General features: G+C 32.8%; 1 protein-coding gene and 1 long non-coding RNA gene across 2 annotated transcripts in view; both read left to right on the forward strand.

The window, feature by feature from the left end:
• LOC136274339 (receptor-type tyrosine-protein phosphatase zeta-like) overlaps positions 1 to 13,475 on the forward strand; it is a 148,955-nt gene that overhangs the window by 57,274 nt on the left and 78,206 nt on the right. The window lies entirely within an intron of this gene.
• Positions 7,904 to 11,760, forward strand: LOC136274373 (uncharacterized). The gene is made up of 4 exons (XR_010712680.1): positions 7,904 to 8,082; positions 8,303 to 8,485; positions 9,820 to 10,014; positions 11,516 to 11,760. It is a non-coding gene; the product is annotated as an uncharacterized lncRNA (long non-coding RNA).

Genomic DNA, 13,475 nt, shown 5'->3' on the forward strand with positions numbered 1-13,475 from the left:
TCTAAGTGATTTACTGCATGTATTAAATTTTAAACATTAAATTAAAAATTATTGGTTTCCTTATGGGGGTGTAATTTCTGAATAAAAGGGTTTTCCTCAAACTAATGCTGATTATTTGTTTGTAATAATGTCATTAGGGGGAATTAGGGTGTACATTCTGGTCCTGAAAGATGCATGTGGTTTCCTAAATGTTTAACTATACCTGTCAGATCTTTCAACGATAAAAAGAAAATAATGTGTTTCCTCATATGGGTCATAGTTTATGATAATAGGATTTTCAAAAAAAAGGATAAAAGGGGTTTTCAATTTAATACTGATTTTTAACATTAAAATGAAAAACACAGTTTTTCCTTTGGGGTGCAATTTGTAAATGAGCCTTTCCCTTAAACTAATACTGATTATTACTTTGTATTAATGTCATTAAGGATAAATTAGGGTTTAACATTACTGATTTTTTAACGTTAAAATGAAAAGTTTGGGTTTCCCCATGGGTGTTTATGTAAATAATAATAGGATTTTTCCTAATAATTATTCTAATAATCATTTCTTTGTTTTAATGCAAGGAAGAGTAAATTATGGTGCAAAAATTAAGCTCATGAAATTAAAGGGTTTTTATAAGTGATCTACCGTACTGATTTTTTGGGGGGCATTAAATTGAAACTTAGAGTTTTCTCATGAGGGTGTAATTTGATGAAAGAATTTATATGTGATTAATATAGAGCAACAATTTGCTAATTTTTCTTGATTGATTGAAGAGAACTTTACTAAGAAACTCCACAATTAAAGCCGTTGAACAGAAAATATTTCTTTATTTTGGATAAAATGTGTTGGGTGTAAATTTGAAAGTTAAGAAACATATTGTTTATTTCTTCATGATTAATTGTTTGTTGTGAATTCCAAAAGAGAATATAATTAAAGGATTCCCCAGTTAAGGCCTATGAAAAATTGTTGACCCCCTTGAGGAAATCCATATTTTTCTCCTCTTGATAAAAAGTATATACTGTAGAGAGTCTAAATTTGAAAAGTTCCAAGTTAATGTTAATTTTTTCTTCATTATTCTTTAATTACCAGAACTAATAACAACACATTTTCACAATTAAAACCCCTAAAATGTTTAGAAGAACATGCAGGAGGCACATAATTCTCGATTGTGCTACATGCAACTTGTTAAAGTCTAGAGGAAATTCTAACTTTTTGAGAGTTTATCAAAAATTTCAATGGTATACTAAAATTGTAATGAAATAAATGATTATTTAAAACACAAATTAAAAAAAGCACACACTACATGTGTTTGACTACTACCGAAATTAAACCCAGTTAAACGTAAAAGAAAACCATCTTAACCATCTACAACTTTATGAGGTGACACACACAAAGACATGTAAATTTTCCTCAATTTAGCTGCAGAATAACGAAAAATCAGATGTCGCATTTAAACAAATGATCTAAAATTATATATTCGAAAGAAAATTGGTGTAAAAATCAACAACAGATTAATTTTTCATGAAAGAAATAAGTGATCGTACCTTCTTTTGCGTTTCCATTATTTCCATAGGAAGTTGAATTTGCGCATGCGCAAATGTGGCAAGGGGGCAAAGTGTGTAACATCCCCATTAAGACTCGATATCGTGTGTAACAAAATTCATGTGTAAACCGGAAACTCACACTTTTTATAATTTTGTATTTTCTGAGTAAATCATGGTCGAAAAACCCGATTTACGGGGTTCTGCAAACTTACTACACGGATTTGTGTCGTAGGTTTTGAAAATGTAGTAAGTTGCACGTGTGTAAACTAGTACATGTCGTAGGTGTCGGCATGATACAAACGCACACACACACACACACACACACACACACACACATATTATAGCATATATAAGGTCACTTGAATTTTGTAAATATTCAAAGCCACTTTTCTCTTTCATACGTATTAAACATGTGAACTGGTTAAATTGAAAAAAATTGTTTCTCTAATCAAAATAAAATCGAGGCAGATTTGCTCAATTGTGTTTTTCTTCAATATATTTACGAAGTGATCCATTGTCTAAATGATCTTTTATTTGCAAATCTTAATTTATTTTAGCTTTACTCTAACCTTTTGATTGTAAATGCTGGTTAAATTGTCATTTCAATATCTGGATTGAGTATAAGATTGTAGTTTTCTCTTGAAATTTAAAATTTGTAATTTATTTTAATATTATCAGAAAAATCTTGCAAAATTTACACTTTACATATTTGTAATCAAAACTCTAGTTTTTTCTCGAACAGAATTATCATCTCATCTCATAATATTCAAAGAATGATTCCTTATTACTTATATTTATATAATTTTAAGCAATCGTACGATTAAATATTTAAATATAAATAAGCAAACCCTGCTGGCGCATCAATTTGGGGTAATTTGTATTTTGGGTTATATAGTACAAAATCGATACGTAGTGTTAACACAGGCAAAGACACTGGGAAATGTAAATATAGTTAAATTAAATCTTTTTGATTACAGTATGTCCTTTAACTCATTACGGACCAAGCTGTGCAAAATGTCCACAGAGGTGTCGGTCTTGTGATTTTATCACTGGGGTGTGTATCCAATGCCAAGAGACGTACTATGGAGAGTTTTGCCATCTTAATTGTCCAGTTAACTGTCTCAATTTGACATGCAACCAACAGACAGGATCCTGTGATGGCTGCAAAGAAAGATTTGAAGGAAAAAGTTGTGAACTTGAAATGGCTTCATTGAAAATATCTACAGGTTTCTTGATATTTTATATATATGATCAATTTTTATTGTTTGTGTCGTTGATCATTTTTTGATTTATTTATATTCAATTGTTGTTGCAGGAAATACTCGAGTTTTATTCGATGAAACCTGTGACAAATCAACTTTAATAGACAAAGAAAGTAGTTTCGCTCACAAAAATTAATTGAGAATATTCATGTTATAATAAAAACTATATAAGGAATTAAATAACAAAGGTTAATTCAATTGATAACTAGAGATACTCGTTTGGGGAAATCTACTGTAATTTTTTTTTTATTAAACTACAAGAATATATCATACATTTGTACACAAAACAACAACAAAGTACACTAAGAGTTCCGTTTGACAGATAATAGAATTTGCCTTAGTATGTCGACCTCTATTCTACTTTTTATACCTTGTAATGAAAGGGTCAAAATATATCATTGTTGTGGAAATTTGAAAACTGAATTTGACTACAAGATAAAACACCAGCGCATTTTTAAATGACATATGCTATAATCATTTCTCAAGAAAGGAATTAAAAAACCAATACGCTAGATGATTTTTGAAAAGCGAAAGTTTCTGGTCAATAAAAAACTGCCTTTATTGTGTCTTTCTGTTCGCTGCTCCAGTGAGTTTCTTTAACAAGAAACTATATGTTTAGAAAATGAAAATTATTAACTAAAATCTTTCGTTTTAGATACGGAAAATACTCGTTCCTCTGACAAATCAACCTTTGTGTCCCCCATAATGGAGAAAAAAAGTAATTACGTGTGTATAGAATACATTTTTCATACAGATTATGCATGCATTTATAAATACGTTTAAAGACGATTTCTATGCCTATATTTCATTTATCTGAAATAGTTACGTAATCATGGAATTAAAGACATATAAAGTGAAGTTAAATTAACTGCAATCAAATCTTGTTTAGTTTGATCTATCATCGTAAATCAATCTTGGCAACAGCAGAAATATATAGAGCAAGATCAAAAAGGTCGTTTTAGATTAATATAAAAGATACCATATCAAAAGTCAATAACAAAAACAATTAATGAATAGCCAAATTTCAAACAACACAAATTTCCTTTTGCTTATGCGTTCTAGTTTTAACAATAACAGACAAAGAGACAGTCACATTGAATATAATTAGTATCATTTTACAAATGCTCATTTTCAAGCAGTGTCTATTCAAGGAAGCACTGATCAAATAAAACTATCCGATAATGCTAAATTACAGTCGAAAATTAAATCCTTACGCTATGCTTCCGGATGAATAACATAATAACAATGTGTTATGTCTAGTTTATGTTTTTAGCTCACCTGAGCTGAAAGCTCAAGTGAGCTATTCTGATCACATTTTGTCTGTCGTCTGCCTGTCTGTCTGTCTGTAGACCTTTCACATTTTGAACATCTTCTCAAGAACCACTTGGCCAATTTCAACTAAACTTCGCTCAAAGCATACTTTGACTTAGGGGATTCAAAGTTGTGAAAATTAAGGGCCACACTTTTTTGCCAAGGGAAATAAATAAGAATTATTGACAATTTTCGAGAAATTCTACATAGAAATGTAAAGAAATGTATAGAATAAATCTTGAAAAATCTTTTTCTCAGAAAAGTATTAGCCAGGAAAGCTGAACCTTATGTGGGAACATCCTTAGGTAGTGTGGATTCAAAGTTGTAAAAAATCAAGACCCCCGGGGTTAGGGTGGGGCGATAATAGGGGTCAAATTTTACATCGGAATATATATAGAGTAAATCTTTGAAAATCTTCTTCCTAGAAAGCAATTAGCCAGGAAAGCTGAAACTAACGTGGAAACATTGTAAGCTGGTAGTAAAAATTCAAAATTGTGAAAATCATGACCTACGGGTTTAGGGTGGGGTAACAATTTGGGGGGGGGGAGGGGGTGTCAAATTTTAACATAGAAATATATAAAGGAAATCTTTAAAAAATTTCTTCTCAGAAACCATTCAGCAAGGAAACCTGAATCTTATGCTGAAGCAACTTCAGGTATTGCAGATTCAAATTTGTGAAAACATGACCCCATGGGGTTGAGTGTGGCAACAGTGGGGGGGGGGGGGAGGATGGTCGAATATTTTGATAGGAATATAGAAATTAAATCTTTAAAGATCTTCTTCTCAGAAGGCAGTCAACCAGAAAAACTGAAACTTACGTGGAGGCATCGTAAGGTGGTGTAAATGTTTTAAGTTGTGAAAATTATGATCCCCACGGATAAGATGGGGCCACAATGGGGGGGGGGGGGGGGGCTCACATTTCAACATAGGATTAAATAGAGTAAATCTTTTTAAAAAAATTCTTTCAAAAAATTCTTCCAGGAAAGCTGAAACTTATGTAGAAGCATCCCCAGGTAGTGTTGAATTAAGGTTGTGAAGATTTTGACTCCCGAGGGTTGGTTGGAGCCACAGGGGAAGGGGGTGGGGTTTTTGAATTTTACATAGGAATATATAGAGTAAATCTTTAAAAATCTTCTCATTAAACCATTAGGCCAGGAAAGCTGAAACTTGTGTGGAAGCGTTCTCTGGTAGTGTAGAATCAAAACTGTGAAAATCATTAACGCCGGGGGTAGGATGAAGCCACAATGGAGGGTTGAATGAAGGGACGGGGTAATGGAAAAAAGTATTTGTAATTGAGTTTAATTAATTACATTTTAAAAGTATTTGAGTGGGGCCACAATGTGGAGTCGTGAATGAAGAGAAAACGTTCAGAGTTTGATGTTGTTTTATATCCTGTATATAAACAAAAGGGTCTTTTTGAGAACTGCAATACTAAATGTGATATAAATATAAAATCATCCTGTTCGAAAAGGGACGTGATTATATAAAGAAATAACAATATCCAGGAGGAAACAGACTTTTAAACAGGATCTACATGTATTATACCAAATTGTCCAGATTTTCTGTATAATGAGTCCTTGAAGCTAACTTTATTCTTAATTGTTTATTGTTGCCTATTGTTGCTCAGGTGACCGGTTAGCCTCTTGTTTGTTGTGTTGCGTTTTTAAAAAAAAAGTTGATGATTTTCGTCAGAACAAGTAGTCGATTCAACACCATTTTCGTTGTTATACGATATAAACGTACGTAAGATATAAAAGTCACTTGATCAAACTCATCATTTGCTAAAACAAATTCAATACATACTCCTTTGTATTAAACATTTTTAATAAAAAAAAAACTGAAGATGGCAACAACGTTGACCAGATCATTCTATGGTGTATGTTGGTAATTCTTGCGATACTTGTTGCTGTTGTGATCATTCTTTTCGTTCAGAGGTAAGTCAATACGATAATTATACGTCCTATTAACCAAAATAGGAAATAAATAAAAACGTCGTATACAACTTTTATTTTTTATATTATAATATTCTAACAAGAAATCTTTTTGCAAGAAAAACGGAAATCCAATCATAGAAAACGTTGAGGACAATGACATTAATATAGAACTCCACAGAGAGATCTCCACACACGAGTCAGACCTTGTGGAGATTGTGGAGGACAATCCTGATGACGTAGAGGAGGGAGTCATCACTGTAGAATACATGAACTTGACGTCAAAAAGAAGGTGCCTAAAAATATATTCATCGAAGACTTGCCAAGCAGAAAAAATGATGGTTCTCTGGTTGTAAAATTCGTTGTATAAATCATTATATTTTTTGTGGTTTACACTTAACCTGTCGCTGCAGAGAAATCGTTGTTGTGACATTTTAAATTAATCTTCATTTGATCTTTCAAACGGATTACTAGAATCATATTTGAACGCGTTAAAGACTTACAACAAATACAGAAACAGATACAAAGGATAAAATAAGGCACGTAACCGTCGGATGTATTTTAATGTTTTGCTTTTAAGTATTTATGTTTGGCAATAAGGCTGACGTTTCTGTTACTTTGTCTCGCCGTCTATCGGACGGATCAGTCTGAATGATCTCCTTAGTCAGCCAGTAATGAACCTTAAAGTAATTTATACCAATAATTGTTTGTGCACAGTAACGTTTTATATTTGCAAATACGGCTGACAACTCAAAGGAGGCAGTGAGGAAAGTGACCCAATTCCACTTTACGACCTGACCCGACAGCCCCGCCCCAGAAGATATGAAGGCATTGATCAGCTTCTGGAAGCTTGTAAGAAGTGACCTTACATCTTCAGATGGACCAGTAGTTGTTAACTGCAGGAACATCTGCACCTTGTTAAACATCCTTATATATGTTTCCCGTTTTTAACAACCTGTCCCTATTCAAGTTAAACGTTACGAAAGAAATGTAGCAGGATTGGCCAGTTTTCCAAAAAGCATCTATCCCACCTTTGTTTGTTTATACGTTGCTTTGTTTCAAGAAATTGTTTGCTTGTTTAAGTACACAAGCCGGACGGATACATGTAAGCGGAATCAAATTGTAGAATGCATTTTAATTTGATGACATGTAAGGAATTTTTTTTGTAGAATTTAGATATGTTCATCAACATTTTAAGAACACAAATGAAATGGTGCATAACAATGTTTGGTTGATTTGTTTTGGTTTAACTTTGCTTATCTTGCAAAAAACAATTTCAGGTAAGTAATGTTTATACATATGTCTATTTGTCATTTTGTATTTTGTCTGTCAATTTGCAGTATGTTTATTTCTTTACCTGTATGTCTAGATTTGAATATTTTGATTAACTGTAATTGGTTTGATTTTTATACGTAACAGCCTTTATCATACAAGAGTTCTACCAGACCACCACACATGGCTCGTATGTTGCATCCCTCGGGTATGACGGTGACATGGACACTTTCTCTCTAACAGATGATACAGTGGACCAGTCTTGGTCTATTACATTGATAAACACGAGCAGAATCATCTGGATTTTTGTCAGTCTCGGAACTGGTGGTGAATGATATGTTATAATTACACTCATTTGATTTAATATTCCTTTTTTAATCGTTTCCGATATTGAGATTTAAAACAAAATGATAACAAAATATATATAAAGTTTTTTTCGCGTGCATACCTTACATGCAGCATTAATATTCAATGCTTAAGATCTGTATTTTACATTATATTCTTGAGCATATAGCGCTGCATTAATGTAATTTTAAATATGATTTAAAATTATGTTATTAGATGTGCAGTTTGGTTTTGCAGGTACATATACAATCGACATTTGTTCCTTCGGAAATTCATTTATAAGATGTGCTGGTATTTCTCGAGAAAATGGAAAGGATGCAGAAAGACTGGAAAAAATAATAACATGCAGTGATCGAGGGTAAAGCTTTGGGAGGAAAGTTATAATCAGCAGTTTTGATGAAAAACATTTGAAAATATACGAGCTGAATATCATAGGTATGACTGAATTAATGTTGTATATTATTTTATGTTTATTGCTCACGTTGTATGGAACACACTTCAATCATCAATATTATTTAACCTGAATATTGTAGCATTCATTGTTTACAATTGCAGTTGGCTCATAATTAAAACACTAAAAACAAAACAATATGGAAAAATATAGATTTATACTCAATATCATTTGAATTAGTATTAGCTTCCATACTTTCTTTAGGAACTTCACAAATAAACAAGAGCATGATCCTGGATTTCTCAGACATTATGGATACTTCATCCAAAGTCTTAGACAACAACTTGGATACGTTTTATCATTCAGATGAAAGAATTAACGCGTCATGGTTCGTGAGACTTGATTCAGTTTATGATGTGAAATGGATTCCAATTTCAATAAGGGGAGGTAACAACTGTATGACTGTAAATATCACTGAAGAATGCCGACTGGTATTTACTTAAAGATGTATCCCTCTCAATAACTGTTATTGATAAGTTTGCTCTCGCTAAAAATTATAGTTCAGAAATGATTTGTTTTTATCTAGACAAAAATTGAAATGGGGGGGGGGGGGGTTATGGTAATACAAAATCAACAAGGTGTTCTTCCATGGAGATTCAACAGATTCAAAATTCGAGATTCAATACTATATTAACTATTCAAATTAAGGATCTGAAACCTGTATTATAGAGACATCAAACTGTTCTAAATAAAGATTATCCGCACGTGCACTTATTTGTATTTATTTAACACATTTTATAAGTGGACTGGTAATAATGCAGGGTGTTTCGCGCATCTGCATGTGTACATTCCCACCTGATGCCTTTGAACCCAAGGATATTTTACCAGCAATAATTTTAACCCAGGGCTTATTCAACACTGCTGTGTAAAAATGCGGTAACGAGAGAAGGGGGGTCCTAGGCCTATTTTCAATACTTTTACTATGCGAATTCAATAAGCTACAATTTTCCCGAGGAAGAGGGAAGGTGTCCAGAATTGCTATTATAGCTTTGAACCCTTTCTGATCTCAACAATTTTTCAAAAGGTTACAGTCTAAACATCATGTGACCCACACAGCCTATCCTAGAGATGATGTTATACATGATGATTTCATTTTTTAAAAATCTCTCATTTTATTCCGATGTAAATATTTCATACTCAATTTTGGCCCCACCCCAACCCCTGTAATTTAAACAAAATTAATCTACAATTCATGAGGATGGTTTAATTCTTAATTACAATTACGTCTTTTCTGGGGAAATATGTTTTGAGAATAATAGCCATTGTTCAAGGTGTGAAACAGGTACAAATGAATACAAGTTGTACATGTATGCATATGTACGTACCATTATAACATACCAATATAACGATGTTCATTACATAAAAAACGATGTCACAAATGACATAATTTACTCTACTAATTACAGGAAGCGTATTCAAAACCCAAGAACGTACTTTGACATGTTCATTGAATGAACATTTTAAACACTATTTAGGACAAACCCGAAATGATCTGATTTTCAAGAAAAGTATTGAAGGCCTTTTACTGTAGAATGCGTCTCGCCATATTTGCTCGAATAATCGTTTTTAAAATCAGCAATATTTTTTAATATGATACACGAAGGGTTATTTTATTGCATACATGCATCAATTTAAAACGTCTTCGATCCAACATTGACATGTGTATGAAGTGTAAGCTTATCACAAATCGATTTTCTCAATAAATTTTCTTTATGGACCAGGACAGTATGAAATACACATCAGTATTGGACACACAGCCACGGATTTATCAACAAGGTGTAGGGCATTTGAATTACCCAGAGATCTAAAGCGATACCAGACATCAATAGAATGCGACAGGGCAATGAGGGAAGATAAATTCATTGTCAAGAAAATGGATACTGGATCGCTAAGACTGTTTGAAATGTATCTTATAAGTAAGCGTTAATTATCATTAAACGTGACTTGTGATAAACCTTCCAGTCATTTTGTCCGGCCGCCAGAAGTCTTTCTGGTGGTCAGATAATACAGTGGCCGTCTTACTAGGAATAAATCGTCTTTCTTGGAAGACCCTATACAGAGTTGAAATAATGTAAAATCTTTAAATTCTGTTTAACCTTTTCTTTGCGAACAGTAGAATACACTTGATGTGAACATTCAATTTAGTCAAACAATCTGTACAAAGAGAGTGATCTTTATTATTCATATTTCAGAATTCACAGAGTATTTAATGTAGTGACAGAAATGAAACTTTTTAGATTTTTAAACAGAGAGTAATACAGAGAGAGAGAGAGAGAGAGAGAGAGAGAGAGAGAGAGAGAGAGAGAGAGAGAGAGAGAATAACAAACTGTTAAGTAAACATTTATTAAAGAATGTCCCAATGAGATGAAATTATTCCTTTTAGTGCATTTACTAATATCGTTAATATTAAAGAACTTTGTATAAAAAAGTATTCTGAGCTAACTGGGTAAGCACGTTCACACGCACGCAAACACGCACATGCATGTTCACACAAACGCACACCAACCCACACACACCCACATGCACCCACACATACATCCTCTCAAACACCCATCCACCCACACAAGTCTTGTGTAGGCAACTTTGTCTTTTTGTCTGTGAGTAAATATTTCACTGCAAACTGATGATCTACTTTGTTTCAAATATTTTTGTTTGAAGAAAAATTAGATAAAAACGCATATATGGACCTAACATACGACTGAATTTGTTCAATTTTGTTGAAAAAAGTGCAACATATGTATTTTAGGTTTTTGGGAGTTGATTGTAATCAACTCTCCTATGAAGTTACTCTGGCAAACCGAAAGTGAAACAGTGTTTGGACCTAATTATAAATCATCACCGCTGACTAGACTTAATTCTTTAAAATAATACAAAAATTCGATGTAATGTAAGCTGAAGCATTGTTTTTCAAGAAAACGTATCTATAAACACTTTGAAAATACTCAGATTTTATCTCATACGAACAATTTAGATATTTGTGTAGTCTCATGTATTCTTACGCCAGAGTTTAATATAGTCTCGTTCAACCAAACGCTCGGCTGTCTCCGTAAATCTCCGACAAGCAGAGAGCTCTCTTGCTTTTCGGAGATTAACGGAGACAGCCGATCGTCTGGTTGAACGAGACAAGAGTTCGATATCAATAGTGCTTGGATCCATACAATTTTAAGAATTGTTTCAATTACTAATACATAGTTTGAAATCTGTCCTTAAATATTACACAACATGATTCATATGGGGTTTCTCGAAGTTCTTGTTTGAAAAGTCTAAAAATTTATATTATAAAAAAGTGCACAATTCAAAAACAGACTAGAAACTAATTGCCACACAAAATTAGTTGATTTTAAAATAAATGATTATCGATAAAATCAACTCCCGTTAGTACTTCAGTACTTTAATTATTATATGCACTCATTACAGTATGTCCTACAAATCACTTTGGACCAAACTGTGCAAGATGTCGACAGATGTGTCAGTCCTGTTATCCTATCACCGGGAAATGTACCCAGTGTCAGAGTTCTTTGTACGGAGAGTACTGCCAATATAACTGTTCCGTAAACTGCTATGATTTGAATTGTGACCAAAAATCTGGTATGTGTAACGGTTGTGTTCGAGGATGCAAAGGAAAAAACTGCGAAGAATATATCAGCACGTCTCTCTCAACAACAGATACAGGTTAATATAAACCATAGCAAATTTAATCATAATATTACCTTGCATTCTGTTTCCAATCATTTTAAATAAACATAAAATTTGGTCACCGTCAAAAGGAAACGTTTATTATTATAGCACAACTGACGAACATGGAACCTAACGTTTGCAATCATTCGTGTGTCACATGTGAGGAAGACATCAAGGTGTGTATACTGTGCACTCAATACCTGGTACACGAGGTTTGTCAATATAGATGTGCCGAAATTTGCTCTGGGAGCTCCTGCCAGGGAATATATGGAAACTGCTCCAGCAATGGAAAGATAAGAGAAACCAAAGAGCTAAAGTGCAGTAAGCTTATCATCTATTGTACCCGGTATATTATTATTTAATTCATTATTGATATAGTTTTATTAAAAAGATTATTGTAAAGTAGAAATGAAGATATTTTAATTTATTTGAAGATAAATAGGAATGTACAATATAAAAAGTCAACGTCCTGGTTTACCCCAAATATATGCAAAATCTATGTAAGATTAAAAAAAAGAAACATCGATTTGATTTAAACCAGAGACTAGCTGCAATTACGAGATATGAGTTAGTATAAAATGTTTTGGGTAGGATAACTATAGTGAGGGACATGCGTAAGGTAAAGCTGTTAGGGTGGCAATATGGTTGGTGAACTATATTTGATTTATACGTATTTTTCTGCTGAACTCTTTGTTGAAAGATTAACGCATGTGTTAAAATGAAAAAAATGAACGAAAATCCTTTTGACGGACATTGAGTGTAATCCTTACGCTACGCTCTTTTTATAGGGTGATTATTGATAGACACCATTTCTTACGAGATAATGGTGTCTTAGTAGTGTGGAATATCTGATGACGACCTGTTGCTTTCTGTGTTATCTGTATTTAGGAAGTAAGTATGCCTTCTTTTCATAATTTGTTAATTTTAAGATCGAGAATATTCCGCTTTAAAACATGTAACTGAAGTTCAATTAATGTCCTTAACCATGTTTTTGAGTCATGTAGTACTATACCCAATGAGTACAAATGAATGACTTAAAGACAAGTTTGCGCAAGATATACAATTTAACAAATAAAGTTGAGTGAAGAGTTAAAAAATATTAAATTTTTGCAAAAAATGATACCAAAAGTACATTCTTCTAATTTTCGTTTCGCAAATATAGAAATTGGTCTTTCCCATTACATGCTGATTGCGGAAATAAACTTCCGAAAATCATCAACGCGGAAGGAAAAATGTCAATGGTTTATCATGATAACGCCGTTGCAATGTTATTTTATATTTCTAAAGGAACTGTTAAAATCTATTTTTTTATTTCCTAGAATTCATATATATATAGAAAATGCTGACAGATAATGTTTGGATTAAAGCTCTCTTTATTTTTACAGTGATATTTTTTCTTAAGATAGAAGGTAACGTTACCTATCTATCTATCTATCTATCTATCTATCTATCTATCTATCTATCTATCTATCTATCTATCTATCTATCTATCTATCTATCTATCTATCTATCTATGTCTGTCTGTCTATCTGTTTTTCTGTCTGTCTGTCTGTGTAATAAAGTTTTGGTGAAGATTTTATAGTTTTAAAAATGAATTATAGGCACAACAGCCTTTCCTATATTGGAGGTCAGCCAGACCTCCACCAATGGCTCTAGCATTGCCTCCCTCGGTTGTGATGGTGACATGGACACATTCTCT

Source organism: Magallana gigas, chromosome 4 (genome assembly GCF_963853765.1).
Source record: "Magallana gigas chromosome 4, xbMagGiga1.1, whole genome shotgun sequence".
NCBI classification, from domain to species: Eukaryota; Metazoa; Mollusca; class Bivalvia; order Ostreida; family Ostreidae; genus Magallana; species Magallana gigas.